This window comes from Cryptomeria japonica, chromosome 3 (assembly GCF_030272615.1).
Source record: "Cryptomeria japonica chromosome 3, Sugi_1.0, whole genome shotgun sequence".
In the NCBI taxonomy this organism is placed as follows: Eukaryota; Viridiplantae; Streptophyta; class Pinopsida; order Cupressales; family Cupressaceae; genus Cryptomeria; species Cryptomeria japonica.
Genome location: NC_081407.1, coordinates 967,436,404 through 967,450,848, shown reverse-complemented (window position 1 = coordinate 967,450,848; position 14,445 = coordinate 967,436,404).

Genomic DNA, 14,445 nt, shown 5'->3' with positions numbered 1-14,445 from the left:
TACTCCATCGTTCTCAATAATAAAGATAAACAAAGGAAATTCGGCCCAAGCTACGTAGGTGAACTCAGTCAACATGTTGTGTGCAAGGTCATCCTTAGCATATCTCTACTACCAGTCTGACATCCATAGCCCCGACAAAGGTACCTTTGGCTCTCTTCAAGCAGCGCTCCACTGCCAGCCAGGTGTTCATATCCCTAATGGAGATTACTTGAAACACCCAAATTTAATTGTTGCAAGTGAATCATTTATTTTCTCTTCCTTTCTTCTCTTTTCTTTTTTTTTAGATCATTTTTCACATCCTAACTTCAAATTTTTCACTTGGAAACAAGTTCATCTGACATCTTGCAAAATTTTATATTGTAACTTAGTGTGATGGTAGTGTTGAGTAATCAGGTTAGCCTTCTCCAATTGAGAGTCAAAAACTCAAATCATAATTAAACCATTATATATCACTTTGGACGAATGTAGACAGAGATTCCAAAATTAACCAAACAATAATGAAGTTGTAAAGAGAAAAGAGTTGAAGTCTCTCAATATCTTCCCAAGTTGTTATACGAATAACATCTCTTCCTAGGAATCCTAGAAAATAAAAACAACAAAATGAACAAAACAAATTAACCAAAACACAAGAAACAAAAGAAGACACAACACTGACAAACAAGAAGATGAAAGACCAAACAACAAGGAAAAGCAACAAAAAGAAAAAGAAAACTAAACTAATCCTATCTAGCTAGCCTAAACTAACACTAAGACGACTTAAGACTTGATCTTAACAAGATGGGACAACAAAAAATTTGACCATTTTTTGATTGATTTTTCATTATGTTCAGCAGTAATGACTTAGTTGGCCAAGTCCTAAGTCTAGAAAATTTATTTTTGTACTCAGAAATGTAAAGGTTTAACAATTTCAATTCATTTTGTGAGCACAAAACTTTAAACATTAGTAATTGTGGGATTTTATTATGACCGTGATCTACCCACAAACATGTTGGTATTCCCCCCACCTCATATTCAAATACAAAGAAATCAACACATGGAGGGAAAAGGAAGGAAGCCACCTGATTTGATTGTGTTGTAGGTGCATTATCTTGCATAGTGACTTCATCATTATGAGGTCCCAGCTCGAGGGACAACTTGTATTCCCGCTCAGGTTCGTACATGTCAAGAGAAACAACATCCATTAGTAATGTGATATGTTAGTCATCAAGATTAACTTTAACTTTTCATACATCATTATCATGAAGACCAACACCAAGCAGTGAATTGGGACACTTAACTTCTAGTGGACTGTTTACTTCAAACCCCTCTTATAGTAAGTCAAAATCTTTAAGTTCATCATTCTCTAGATTATTAAAATCAGAATGTTTACCTTTAGCATTAACTACCATGGAAATCTCCCAAGCCATTACAAAGTCTAGACAACTTACCTCAGAATGTGATTCCAAAGGATTAATCCTTCATGAATCACATGTTGCGTGAGCAGCTACGACTACTCATCTCTATGAACAGTTCAGACATGAGATTCATTGTCCTTTCCATTTCTTCTACTAAGGTGGGTTGGATGCTATCTTTTCCTTGCAAAGTTTGAAACTCCTCTTCATGATGTACAACATCAATTCCCTACACAAAATCATCAGCATTAGCAATTTCATTACCAAGGTTATGAGTAATTGATGAATAAGATATTTCTCTTGAAAGCTCATTAGAATGTGTGAAATCAAATGAAGACTTCACTATTTCATGTTGTTGGTCTTGGTGAATCACTTCTATTTCTGACTTTGTCTCTTGCATACACTTTTCACTTCCTTGCACTCCTTCAACTTGGAACATATCACAAACACTTTGTTGCAATAAGAGGTCAGTCTCATGTATGTATGTGTTTTCATTATTATTTTTCATAACTTCCATCTTTCTCTCATGATTAGCACAAACCTGATCTAGACATGGGCAAGTTTCTCTCATGATGTATGTATGTGTTTTCATAACTTTCATAAAAAAAAATGGGCAAGTTTGAATGTGGCTTTGAGTTCTTTCTATGTTTGTATCAAAAGTCTCAATGTCCAAGTAATTGTTATGAACAGGGAAGAGGTCTTCCAATACTTCATCCAAGAATATATTACATTCTCTTCCATCATTGACACTCTCTTCAACCAAATTAGTACTTGTACATTCCAATGAGCAACTCATATCATCCTTGGTCATGAAAACATCCTCAAGCACATCACCTTTGTCCAAACAAGTTAACTTATTATTATTGTTCTCAATCACTTCCAAATCTGTTCTAATATCACATTCCTTGCTTATGAAATCCATACCAAGATCAACATTATCAACCTCTAAATATGAAAGATTATCATTCACAACTTTTTCCAAGAAATCATCCATTATTGAATCATTTTCTTTACAAATTGAATCCAAACCCAAATCGAGATCAACCTCATCATATGGGACTAATTCAATACTCATTTGATCAGGAGATGAAGAGCCAACCATTAACATACCAACTTTGTCTTTGCTTGTAGTGATTTCTCCATCATGTTGGTCTTTGTCAATCAACTCCTTATGAGGGTCTGGTTATGAGTCTTCTTGAGATATATACGATAGGAATTTCTCTATGAATTCATTTGTAAGGTCCCAATGGTCTTCCACTAGAGTGAATACTTTGGTGAATTTGATTTCCTCCTCCAAGTATAAGTCCATTATCTCAAGGAAAACAAAACATCTAGCTTCACAATCCTTGTTTGTGAGGTATATTCTATAACCATCTAATAATGCAATGTCAACCACACACTTGGAAACACCTATTTTTTTCAGACGCTGATTCAAGCTACTATGTGCAAATAGAATGTCTTCGAAGGAATACAAAATTTTCTCAACTTTGTAATTTGATTGGTTACTATGGAAATCAAGTTGAGAATGAACATGAAACTTTTTACTTCTTGATTCTCCATTGTAACAATGTTGGGGCAGTGTTGTCGATATTTTAAAACCAGTGGGACTGTCATTCCTTACTCCAATCACATCAATATTAATCATCAACTCAGCTTCTTTATTCAACAAATCTGAACACCAATCAACATTGTTTTTACATGGTAAATTCAATTCAACATCACTCTCATGTTCATTGATAGAGGAAGGCATAAACACCACCTTACCAACTTCATCCGTACTTGTCATAAGTTCTCCATCATGTTGCCTTTCATCAAGAAAATTTCCTTCATGAGTGAATGGTTGTGAATCCTCTTGTGCCTTAAATAGTAGGAGTTTTTCTCTCAACTCATTTGTCAACTCGAGGTCCCAATGATCTTCCAGGGGAGTGAATACATCCTCAAGTTTAATCATGTGTTTCAAATATCTATCCAATCTCTCAAGGAAAAAGAACAATTAATCTCATAAAGTTTGTTTGTGTAGTGTATTCTACATCCATCTACCTATGCAAAATCCCCCAAAGACTTAGAGACACCCAACTCTCTCAACCTTTCATCGAAATGTTTATGTGCAAGTGTAGTATCCAACCATAAACCAGAATTTTGCACACCTTTATCATGTGGTTGATCATCATGGAATTCACCTTGACAATGCATATGAAACCTTCCACTTGCTGATTCTTCATTATAAAAGTGTTGGGGCAATGTTGTGGCTGTTGGCATATGATGAAGTGGTGAGAATGTATGTTGTCATTGATGTCAATAAAGTGCTCAAGCAGGTACACCAGTATGCACCGGTATGAAGATTGGAAATGATTTTGGTCAACTGCGATGGATTGGACCGGTGTCAGGGTTCACTAAGTGTGACTACCGATTGGTAGTCTCTATTCAGTTCTAGGATTTCCGGTTTGACCTATGCAGTGCAACCGATGACATTCTGTGATGAGTTAGTTAAGAGATAAGGATCAAGATGCCACATCAGCTATGTGCACGTGAAGGTTTTCCTTGAGGATTTTGCACATGGAGATCGAAAGCATTGAATGCCTACCTTGGGAATGTGTGATTTTCTGAGTGGTGTATGAAGAGCGTGTGATGGGTTACTATTTTCCAAATGCGGTGAAGATCGAATGATGCAAAGTGACTTGAGATTTGTTTAGATCATTTCATTCTATGTAATGTGTTTGGACGGTCAGATTTGGACCGCTTGAATTTGTAAACCTAAAATACTTAGGGTTTAGGGTTTATGTTATCGACCTAATTTTTGGTATCCAAGTGATGAGATACTTGCCAGACCAATGAGTGGAAAACTACAGCGTGTGATTGCAGAGTAGAGGAGCTAAAAAGGATCTGCCTTAGCATGTAGTGTTGTTATCAGATCAGAGCTTTATCTGTTGTCTTCTAACCATTTAAACAGTAGGAAAATCCCTTTACCGGGTATCTTTAACAAGCTTATTACAAATCCTCTAACTAGGTGACTCAAGATCATTGAGTTCTTCAAATCCTCTAGCGAGGTAACCTTTAACAGGGTTTCAACCTTTAACAGGATATATAGCCATCCCTTAATCGAGTGATCTTTAATAGGATCGGTTCCTAACAGAACCTTATTGTAAATTCTTTAACTAGACTAGGCTCCTAATAGGGCGAGCTTGAAAAGAGTTCAAAAACAAGCTTGTGGGTATTCATCCCCACTGTGGTTTTTCCCATTTGGGTTTCCACATGAAAAATCTGTTTGTCATGAGTTGTGCATTTTTCATGTGATGATTGAGCAGTCTTTGTTTAGGTGAATATGCATGCAAAGCTAATTGTTATGGTATTACTGATACAACACATGCATGAGTATATTGGTGAAGTAGTTATGAAGTGTTTAATGTTATTTGAAGTCTTCATTTTTACTGGTTTAGCTATTTGAAGTCTTACTTTGTTTAACCGGTATCGTCATGGTTAAGTTTAGTGATGAAGACAACTAGTTAGCATTGTTTTAATATGAAAAAAGTTGTTGAGAAGTTTTTGTATGTACTAATTCACCCCCCCCCTCTCAGTACTGATTAGGGTATTTGTTGTTCATCATTATTCATCAATTGGTATCAAAGCAACTCCAAGTCCTCAGTGATATAAGCTTAATTGCTTGAGGCAAAAGATCTTACTTTAATGATGAAGAGGGAAGGTCCTAAGTTCAATAGGGAAAACATCAAAATATGGAAGGATAGAATGAAGATTAATATCAAGAGTTTGGGTGCTCAACACTGGAGCTATGTTGAGAATTCCTATGTAATCCCCACTGGCACTCTAACCGATGATTAGAAAAGAGAGATTCGAGAAAATGGGCAAGTCATGGAAGCCCTTATTAGCAGCCTATCTGATATTGAATTCATTGATGTACAAGATAAGGACACTCCTAAGGATGTATGGGACACTCTGGAAACCATTTATGGTGGTGATGAGTATGTCAAGAAAGCTAAGGAAGAGAGCCTTAGAGGAAAATTTGAAGACATGAGGATGGTTGAAGGTGAGACCATTCAACAATATGGCATAAGGATCAAGACTATGGTTGGAGATATCAAGAGTACTAGTGGAACAATTGATGATGCCATCGTTGTCTATAAAGTTCTGAGATCATTGTTACCGGTCTATGCAATCAGGGTTGCTTCTATTCAGGAGTTAAGATCTATCGACAAGACAAAGGTATCCTTAGACTCTATTATTGCTAAACTGACTGCATATGAATTGAATAGCTATGATGGTAGTGTTTAGAAGATCGAATCTTCCTTTAGAGAATCTGCTTCCACTATACCGACTAGGAAAGGAAAAGAAGTCAGCACCAGCTATGAATCTAGGCCAAATAGAGACATGGATGATGAGGTGATTCTAATGTAGTTTGAAGCTCTTCTTACCAAGAGACTTCCAAAAGGCACTAGAAAATACAGAGGTAAGCTTCCTCTAAAATGTTTTTCCTGCAATAAGATAGGACATCTGGCTGTTAATTGTCCTAACAACGACAATAAAGATAAACCGGAAAGGTTTATAAAGTATAAAGGAGGAGGTAGGAGAAATTGTCTTGTTGCAGTGGATGAAGGTGTTACCAATGAAGAATTTGAGGATGAAGAGAATGAGGACATAGTGTTTGTAGCTGTAAAGGAAGGGGTGTCTGATCAGATAACCCTTGTCTCTCACCTTGACAACTCTAATGAGTGGATAATTGATAGCAGGTGTTCTCACCACATGACTGGTGACCAGAGAAAGTTTTTGTCTCTGGAAGAATATGATGGAGGTGTTGTCTGGTTTGGCAACGATGCACCTTGCATGGTGAAAGGAAAAGGATCCATCTTACTGAATGGAAAAAGAAGTTTGGATGATATCTACTGGGTGGAAGGCCTTAAGCACAACCTTTTGAGTGTTGCTCAGCTGAACGAAAAATGACTCATTTTGGAGTTCAAAGGTGGAGTGTGTAGAATAATTGGAAAGAGTGGTGAACTTATTGCCACTGGTAAGCAGACCAGAGGAAACCTATTTCAGCTGAATGCCAAGATTAGTCAGTGCCTGATGGCGAAGTTTGATGACAGTTGGATATGGCATAGGATACTTTGTCATATGAATTTTGATAATATTGTAAAGGCGAGTAAGATCAAGGCTATAAGAGGATTGCCTTTGCTGAATAAACCAGAGAATTCTTTATGCAGAGAATGTCAACTTTGGGAAGATGTCTTCCTCAACATTCAAAGGTAAGTCTTTTTCAGCAGAGAACTTACTTGATCTTGTGCACACCAATCTGTGTGGTCCTATGAAAACAAGAAGTATTCAGGGAGATCGGTATTTCATGATTCTTACTGATGACTGCTCAAGAATGATGTGGGTCACATTCTTGAAGACAAGTCTAAGGTGTTTGGGAAGTTCAAAGCCTTTAGAGCATTGGTTGAGAAGGAGAGCGGAAGAAGAATAAAGTGTCTTAGAACCGATCAAGGAGGTGAATTCACTTCTGATTAATTCAACAAAATATGTGAAGAGAATGGCATCAAGAGGCAGTTGTCTGCCCCAAGGACACCATAGCAAAATGACATAGCAAAGAGGAATAACAAGACTGTAGTTGAAGCGGCCAGAACTATGTTGATCCAAGGAAAGGTAACTCACACTTTTTGGAGAGAAGCGGTGAGCACTGTAGTCTATACTATGAACCAGGTACTCATCATGAAAGGTAAAGACAAAACCCCCTATGAGTATTGGAATGGGAGAACTCCTAATGTGAGTTATTTCAAGGTGTTTGGCAGTAAGTGCTATATCAGAAGAGGTGAGCATCTGAGTAAGTTTGATGCTAAATGTGATGAAGGAATATTTTTGGGATATTCCACTAAAAGCAAAGCTCTCAAATGCTACAACAACAGGACTCAGAAAATTATTGAGTGTGTCAATGTCAAGGTTAATGAATCCCCTAAGGAGCCTAAGGAAACCTGCAACAAGCAAGCGTAAGATGAACTGGGTGTAGCCTTTTGGGAACCGGTTAAGAAGGAAACAAGTTGCAAACACCAGAAAGACCTCAGTGTTCCTATACCGATAGAAGCTGTAGCAGGTGAAGAAGAAGATGAAGTGGAAGAAGAAAAGGAAAAGCAAGCATAATCAGCTAGGGTCATTCCTAGGTATGTGAAACTACATCATGATCCGAAGTAGATCATAGGAGATAAAGATGCAGGGATACTCACAAGGAGAAAGGTGAAAGAAAACTCTTGCATTATTTCTGAATTTGAGCCTAAGACCACTAGAGAGGCACTTACCAATGAAGACTGGATAAAAGAAATGGAAGAGGAGATGGACCAGATAGAAAAGAACGCAACATGGTCCTTGGTACCCAAAGCAGAACACAAGAATGTAATAGGTACCAGATGGGTCTTCAGGAATAAGTTGAATGAAGAAGGCAGATTGGTGAGGAAGAAGGCAAGACTTGTATGCAAGGGATATGCTCAGGAAGAAGGAGAAGACTATGGAGAAACCTTTGCCCCAGTGGCTATACTGGAAGGTGTCTGAATGCTACTTGCATTTTCAACATTCAAGGGATTTAAGGTATACCAGATGGATGTAAAATCTGCCTTCTTGAATGGAATCCAGGAAGAAGTGTATATTGAGCAACCAGATGGGTTTGCCTTATCAAAAGTTAGTAACATGGTGTGTAGATTACACAAGGCCCTATATGGATTGAAACAAGCACCAACGACATGGTATGAATGGTTACACTCTCATCTTGTGAAGATAGGATTTTAGAGAACAAGTGAGGACAACAACATCTACCTGAAATTTGAAGGTGATCAGATTCTGATCTATGAAGTGTTTGTAGATGCATAATCTTTGGAGGAGATGATGAAATGAGCCATGCATTTGCAGATGAAATGAAGAAAGAGTTTGAGATGTCTCTAATTGGAGAGATAAACTTCATTGGTCTACATATTTAGCAAATGAAAGAGGGTATCTTTATTACCCAGTCCAAGTGTGTCAAAGAGGTATTGAAGACCTTTGGCATGGAGGAGAGAAAACCGGTTGGAACACCGATGGTGACCGGCTGCAAACTGACTAGGGAGGATGACTCAGTGTTGGTGAATGAGAAGGAGTATCGGTCAATGATTGGTAAGCTACACTATGTGGTGCACAACAGACCGGATATTTCTCATGCAATGAGCATAGTAGCTCATTTTCAGAAGAGTCCAAGAGAATCCCACTTGGTAGTGGTAAAGAGGATTCTTAGATACCTAAAAGGGACAGTTGACTATGGATTGTGGTATCCATACAATGGTGATTTTAATCTCAAAGTATTTACCGATGCAGATTGGGCAGGTAATGTGGACGACTGGAAGAGCACAACTGGTGGAGCATTCTTCCTTGGTGGAAGACTAGTCTCATGGATGAGCAAGAAGCAGAGCTGTATTTCCCAGTCTACAGCTGAAGTAGAATATGTGGCAACATTTATGAAGTGCACTCAAGCAATCTAGATGAAGCATGTACTGAATGGCTTCAAAGTGCCTATATCTGAACTGGTGAGTATTTTCTGTGATAATACTAGTGCAATCAATATTTCCAAAAATCTGGTATTGTATGCTAGGATAAATCACATTGAACTCAAGTATCATTTCTTGAGAGAAAAGGTTCATAATAAAGAGGTTGTATTAGAACATGTTTCCAGTAAGGAGAAAATAGTAGACATATTCACTAAGCCCTTATCGAAGACTACATTTACCTATTTGAGAGGTGAATTAGGGGTTCTGCCCCTTCATACAGTAAACGAAAGTTGTGTGGTCCACATTAGTCAGGTATTATAGTGACAAATATTATAGGATTGATGTGTTGAAGGATGGTACTCTACAGGTGGCGGAGTACACACTGACTAGTCTAGATGGTGGTGGTTGTGATCTTTGAACCGGTATATGTTATTGAGCATGGTGCAGATACTGAGCAATGATACACTGAGTATTGCCATCAATGCCAAAGGGGGAGATTGTTGGCATATGATGAAGCGGTGACAATGTATGTTGTCATTGATGTCAATAAAGTTCTCAAGAAGGTACACTGGTATGCACCGGTATGAATATTGGAAGCATTTCTGGTCAACCAGGATGGAGTGGACCGGTGTCGGGGTTCACTAAGCATGACTACCGGTTGGTAGTCTCTGTTCAGTTCTAGGGTTTCCGGTTTGGCTTATGCAGTGCAACCAATGAAATTTTGTGATGAGTTAGTTAAGAGATAAGGATCGGGATGCCACATCAGCTGTGTGCACGTGAAGGATTTCCTTGAGGATTTTGTGCATGGCGATTGAATGCATTGAATGTGTACCTCGAGAATGTGCAATTTTCTGAGTGGTGTATGAAGAGGGTGTGATGGGTTACTGTTTTCCAAATGCGGTGAAGATCGAACGATGCAAAGTGACTTGAGATTTGTTTAGATCATTTCATTCTATGTAATGTGTTTGGACGGTCAGATTTGGACCGCTTGAATTTGTAAACCTAAAATACTTAGGGTTTAGGGTTTCTGTTACCGACCTAATTTTTGCCTATAAGGTCGATGATTTTTGATATTGTAAGTGTTGGAAAATGTTGTGTTTGTATCCGAGTGATGAGATACTTGCCAGACCAGTGAGTGGAAAACTACAGCGTGTGATTGCAGAGTAGAGGAGCTAAAAAGGATCTACCTTAGCATGTAGTGTTGTTATCAGATCAGAGCTTTATCTGTTGTCTTCTAACCATTTAAACAGTAGGAAAATCCCTTTATCGGGTATCTTTAACAAGCTTATTACAAATCCTCTAACTAGGTGACTCAAGATCATTGAGTTCTTCAAATCCTCTAGCGAGGTAACCTTTAACAGGGTTTCAACCTTTAACAGGATATATAGCCATCCCTTAACTGGGTGATCTTTAACAGGATCAGTTCCTAACAAAAACCTTATTGTAAAGTCTTCAATCGGACTAGGCTCCTAACAGAGCGAGCTTCAAAAGAGTTCAAAAACAAGCTTGTGGGTATTCATCCCCACCGTGGTTTTTCCCATTTGGGTTTCCACGTGAAAAATTTGTGTGTCATGAGTTGTGCATTTTTCATGTGATGATTAAGCAGTCTTTATTTAGGTGAATATGCATGCAAATCTAATGGTTATGGTATTACTAATACAACACATGCATGAGTATATTGTTGAAGTAGTTATCAAGTGTTGAATGTTATTTGAAGTATTCATTTTTACTGGTTTAGCTATCTGAAGTCTTACTGTGTTTAACCGGTATTGCCATGGTTAAGTTTAGTGATGAAGAAAACCAGTTAGCATTGTTTTAATATGAAAAAGTTGTTGAGAAGTTTTTGTATGTACTAATTCACCCCCCTCCCTCTCAGTACCGATTAGGGTATTTGTTGTTCATCATTATTCATCAGTGGCAACTTCAACTTCTCCCAAATCTATGCCAAAAGTGGTTGTTGAATCACCTCCAAATCTGATTTTTTGTTTGTAATCAGAATTTGCAGCTACTTTTTCTTTATTTTCAAACAACCGGTTCATGTGGCATGACTAATCATTGACTTTTGTAACTACAACTTCATTATGATCTATTTTGCTTCCTCCTAAATCATGACCAAAGAAATAAGTTACAACCATAAAAACTTCAATAGCAGGTGTAGTATATTCATTCACATCTGACAATTGCATTTGGTGATTATAGTTTGACTGATCTATAGTGTTATTGATGGTATGATGAAAGAATAATTATCTGGTAGATTAATAAGAGGGGGGGTTGAATCAGTAAATAGAAAAAATGATACAAACTTTCCCAATCTCAATCTCAATCACACAAAGTAAACTTGTCAATGAAATACCACTATCAAGATAAAAACTCATAAGAAATCTAGTTGACTATTATAGTAACTTAATAGTAAACAACATTAAACTTGTAAACATCCAAATGCTTTATGATATGTCAACATAATTCATTTCTCAATGCTTCCAGTTATCATGCCTTATTAGAATAGTTAAGTACTTAATCAAATCAACCATAAGATCATAACCACAAAAACATTCACCACATGACACAAGTCTTTTTGACATGGAAACCCAAATAGATAAAAACCACAGTGAGATGGGACTCACAAGATAACTATCTAAACTCTTCTGAAGTTCGCCCTGTTAGGAGCCAAGCCTATTAAAGATTTTACAAAAGTCCTGTTAAGAACTGATCCTTTTAAGAATCACCCGGTTAAGGGATGGACTACAAATGCCTTGTTAGAAGCAAGTACCCTGTTAGGAGTAACCTCGGTAGAGGATTTGAAAATCCAAGCTAATGGATCACCTTGTTAGAGGATTTGAGAAGTAACTAAGCTTGTTAGAGCTTACCCGGTTAGGGGATTTCACTGCTATAATTGTTAGAAAACAATAGGGGTTTGCTTGATCTATCTAAATAGCACTACACTTTCTTGATTCCTTTTAAGCTCCTATCTCCATTTACTCAAACTGCAGACTCATCATCTGGTTCGACAACCACACACTCAACTAATCTCTACCAACACCTTCAACTAGACAACTTCATCAACCTTATAAAAAAATCAATTAGGTTGGTAACACAACAAAACCTCAACAACTTCATCAACCACACACTCAACTAATCTCTACCAACACCTTCAACTAGACAACTTCATCAACCTTATAAAAAAATCAATTAGGTTGGTAACACAACAACACCTATTTCTCTCATAGAGATTACAAACAAGTCGGTTCAAGTATGACTGTTGGATTACATAGCAATCTCTAGACATCAATCAAGAAAACCTCAACCGCTCCTTGATTACCACTTCATCGAGCTCAGTAACTCATCACATGCTTTGCATTAGATGCAATACACTTTGCTCATTCCCTAGACAAAAAATGCACCAAAACATTTTGAACTTGTCTTCATACAATGACCATACGTGTTACCATCATTACTACTCAACATCAGATCAAAAAACAACATAACCAATTCAACAACCTTAATCGGTTAGGGTTTAACAAAAATGAATGGTAGGGTTTACTGGTTACATTACATAGATAGGGTTTAACCTTTTACACCAGTTACCGGTTTAACTCACAAACTTGCATACCGGTTTATAATGTCCTTCACAAAGCTCTTCCTACCAGTTACAAGACAATATCAACAATAACAACAATATCAACAATATCAGCAATATCATTATCAATTAATTGACATCATTGACAACATAACATATCATTAATGAAATATTCATGCACATGCCAACAATCTCCCCCTTTGGCATTGATGGTAGTACAAATATCAACACCATTGATTGTTGCTATGATTATGAATAGGAATCCTGGTTTGGGATGAACTTTTTTTTATTGTAATATAATTATCTATTGTAAAAGCCTCATATATGTATGAGATCTTATAGGTCATTTTGATATGAGAGATGTAGTAGATGATATGATATGTATGGTAGAAGATAATTGTTTAGTGGAAGCAAAATTTTTTGGTTAAGGTATCTATCTGAGCTTAAACTGGTACTAAACCTGACATTAGAGATGTTGTTTTGAGCAGTACATTGTATTGGATTTAAATATCCATTTTGTAGTCAGTGAGACTCTTCTTTGAGTAGTGAGCTCTAGGCTGTTAGCCTCCCTGCATGTGCAGGCCCCTATTGTAAGTAGTATTTATTCATTGGCCAGTGAGTAAATATTGTGGGTCGCAAATCCCACCGAGGTTTTTCCCATACTGGGTTTCCTCATTAAATATATTGTGTTATGGTGTTTTTCTATGTTGTCTCTATTATTTTTGTTTACTGCATTAATTTTTGTTTACCGGTACATTGTTTTGGGTGCCAAAGTTATAAATAAGTTTAAATATTCAATACATTGGTTAGAAAATGATTCACCCCCCCTCTCAGTGTCTGTGGGACTGTCATTGAATCTAAAAATTGGTATCAAAGCTTGGTCCTCTATTTGCAAAAGCCTAACAGCTTGAGGAAGATTCTAAAACCAGCACAGATGGAGAACTTAAGAAAACAATTGGAAGGAGCTTTTGAAGATTATGATGCAAAAAAATTAAAGAATATCAAACTTGAAGATGATCTAAGGACTACTAAGGAATTCATTAAAGGACTTCAAGAGAACCTGGTTATAGCACAAAATAAGAGAAAGGAACTTCATGATAAAATGCAAAATGATGATCATGAAAAGGAAACTCTTAGAGACATTGCAAATAAATTGAGACAAGAGAACGCTAATATGAAGAATGAAATGCAAGATATGACTATGAGGTTATGTAAGGATATTGAAGATAGGAAGAAGAATGAAGAAGACTTGACCAAGAGACTTAATGATGCAGGAAATAAAAATCTTAGACCTAGTCATGAAAATGATATGCTAAAGACATATCTGATTCACATGCAACATGATAAGGAGGAGATTACAAGACAAGTTGGAATTCTAGAAAATGAGTTGGTCACTGCAAATGAACACAAAGACAAATTCAAGAAAAGTTCAGAAAGGCTTGATGACATGCTGAAAAGACAAAAACCTGAAGGAGATACAGTTGGACTTGGTTTTGAAATTGGATAAAGTTCTGGTACTGCAAATAATCAAGATCAGAACAAACCGGTAAGACAACCTAATGCTTATAAATTTAATGGGAAATGTTTCAATTGCAACAAATATGGTCATAGAGAAAATCAGTGTAGATTTAGAAATAATCAGAATACAAACTCACCCACTAATCAATGTTCCAAATGCAATAAAGTTGGTCATAATTCAGAAAATTGTAGAATGAATGTGAAATGCTATGTTTGTGGTAGATTTGGGCATTTATCTAAACAATGCAGATCACAAACCGGTCAAGGATATGGAAAGGCTATTTAGAGGAATAATGTAACTTGTTATGCATGTAACAAGATTGGACATATTGTAAAATTCTATAGAAGCAAGAATACACCGACAAACAATAAGGGATCTAGTTTGAAGGGCAAACAAAAGGTAGATGAAGTAAAGCAAGAATTTTCAAAACAATGGATTAAGAAGAGT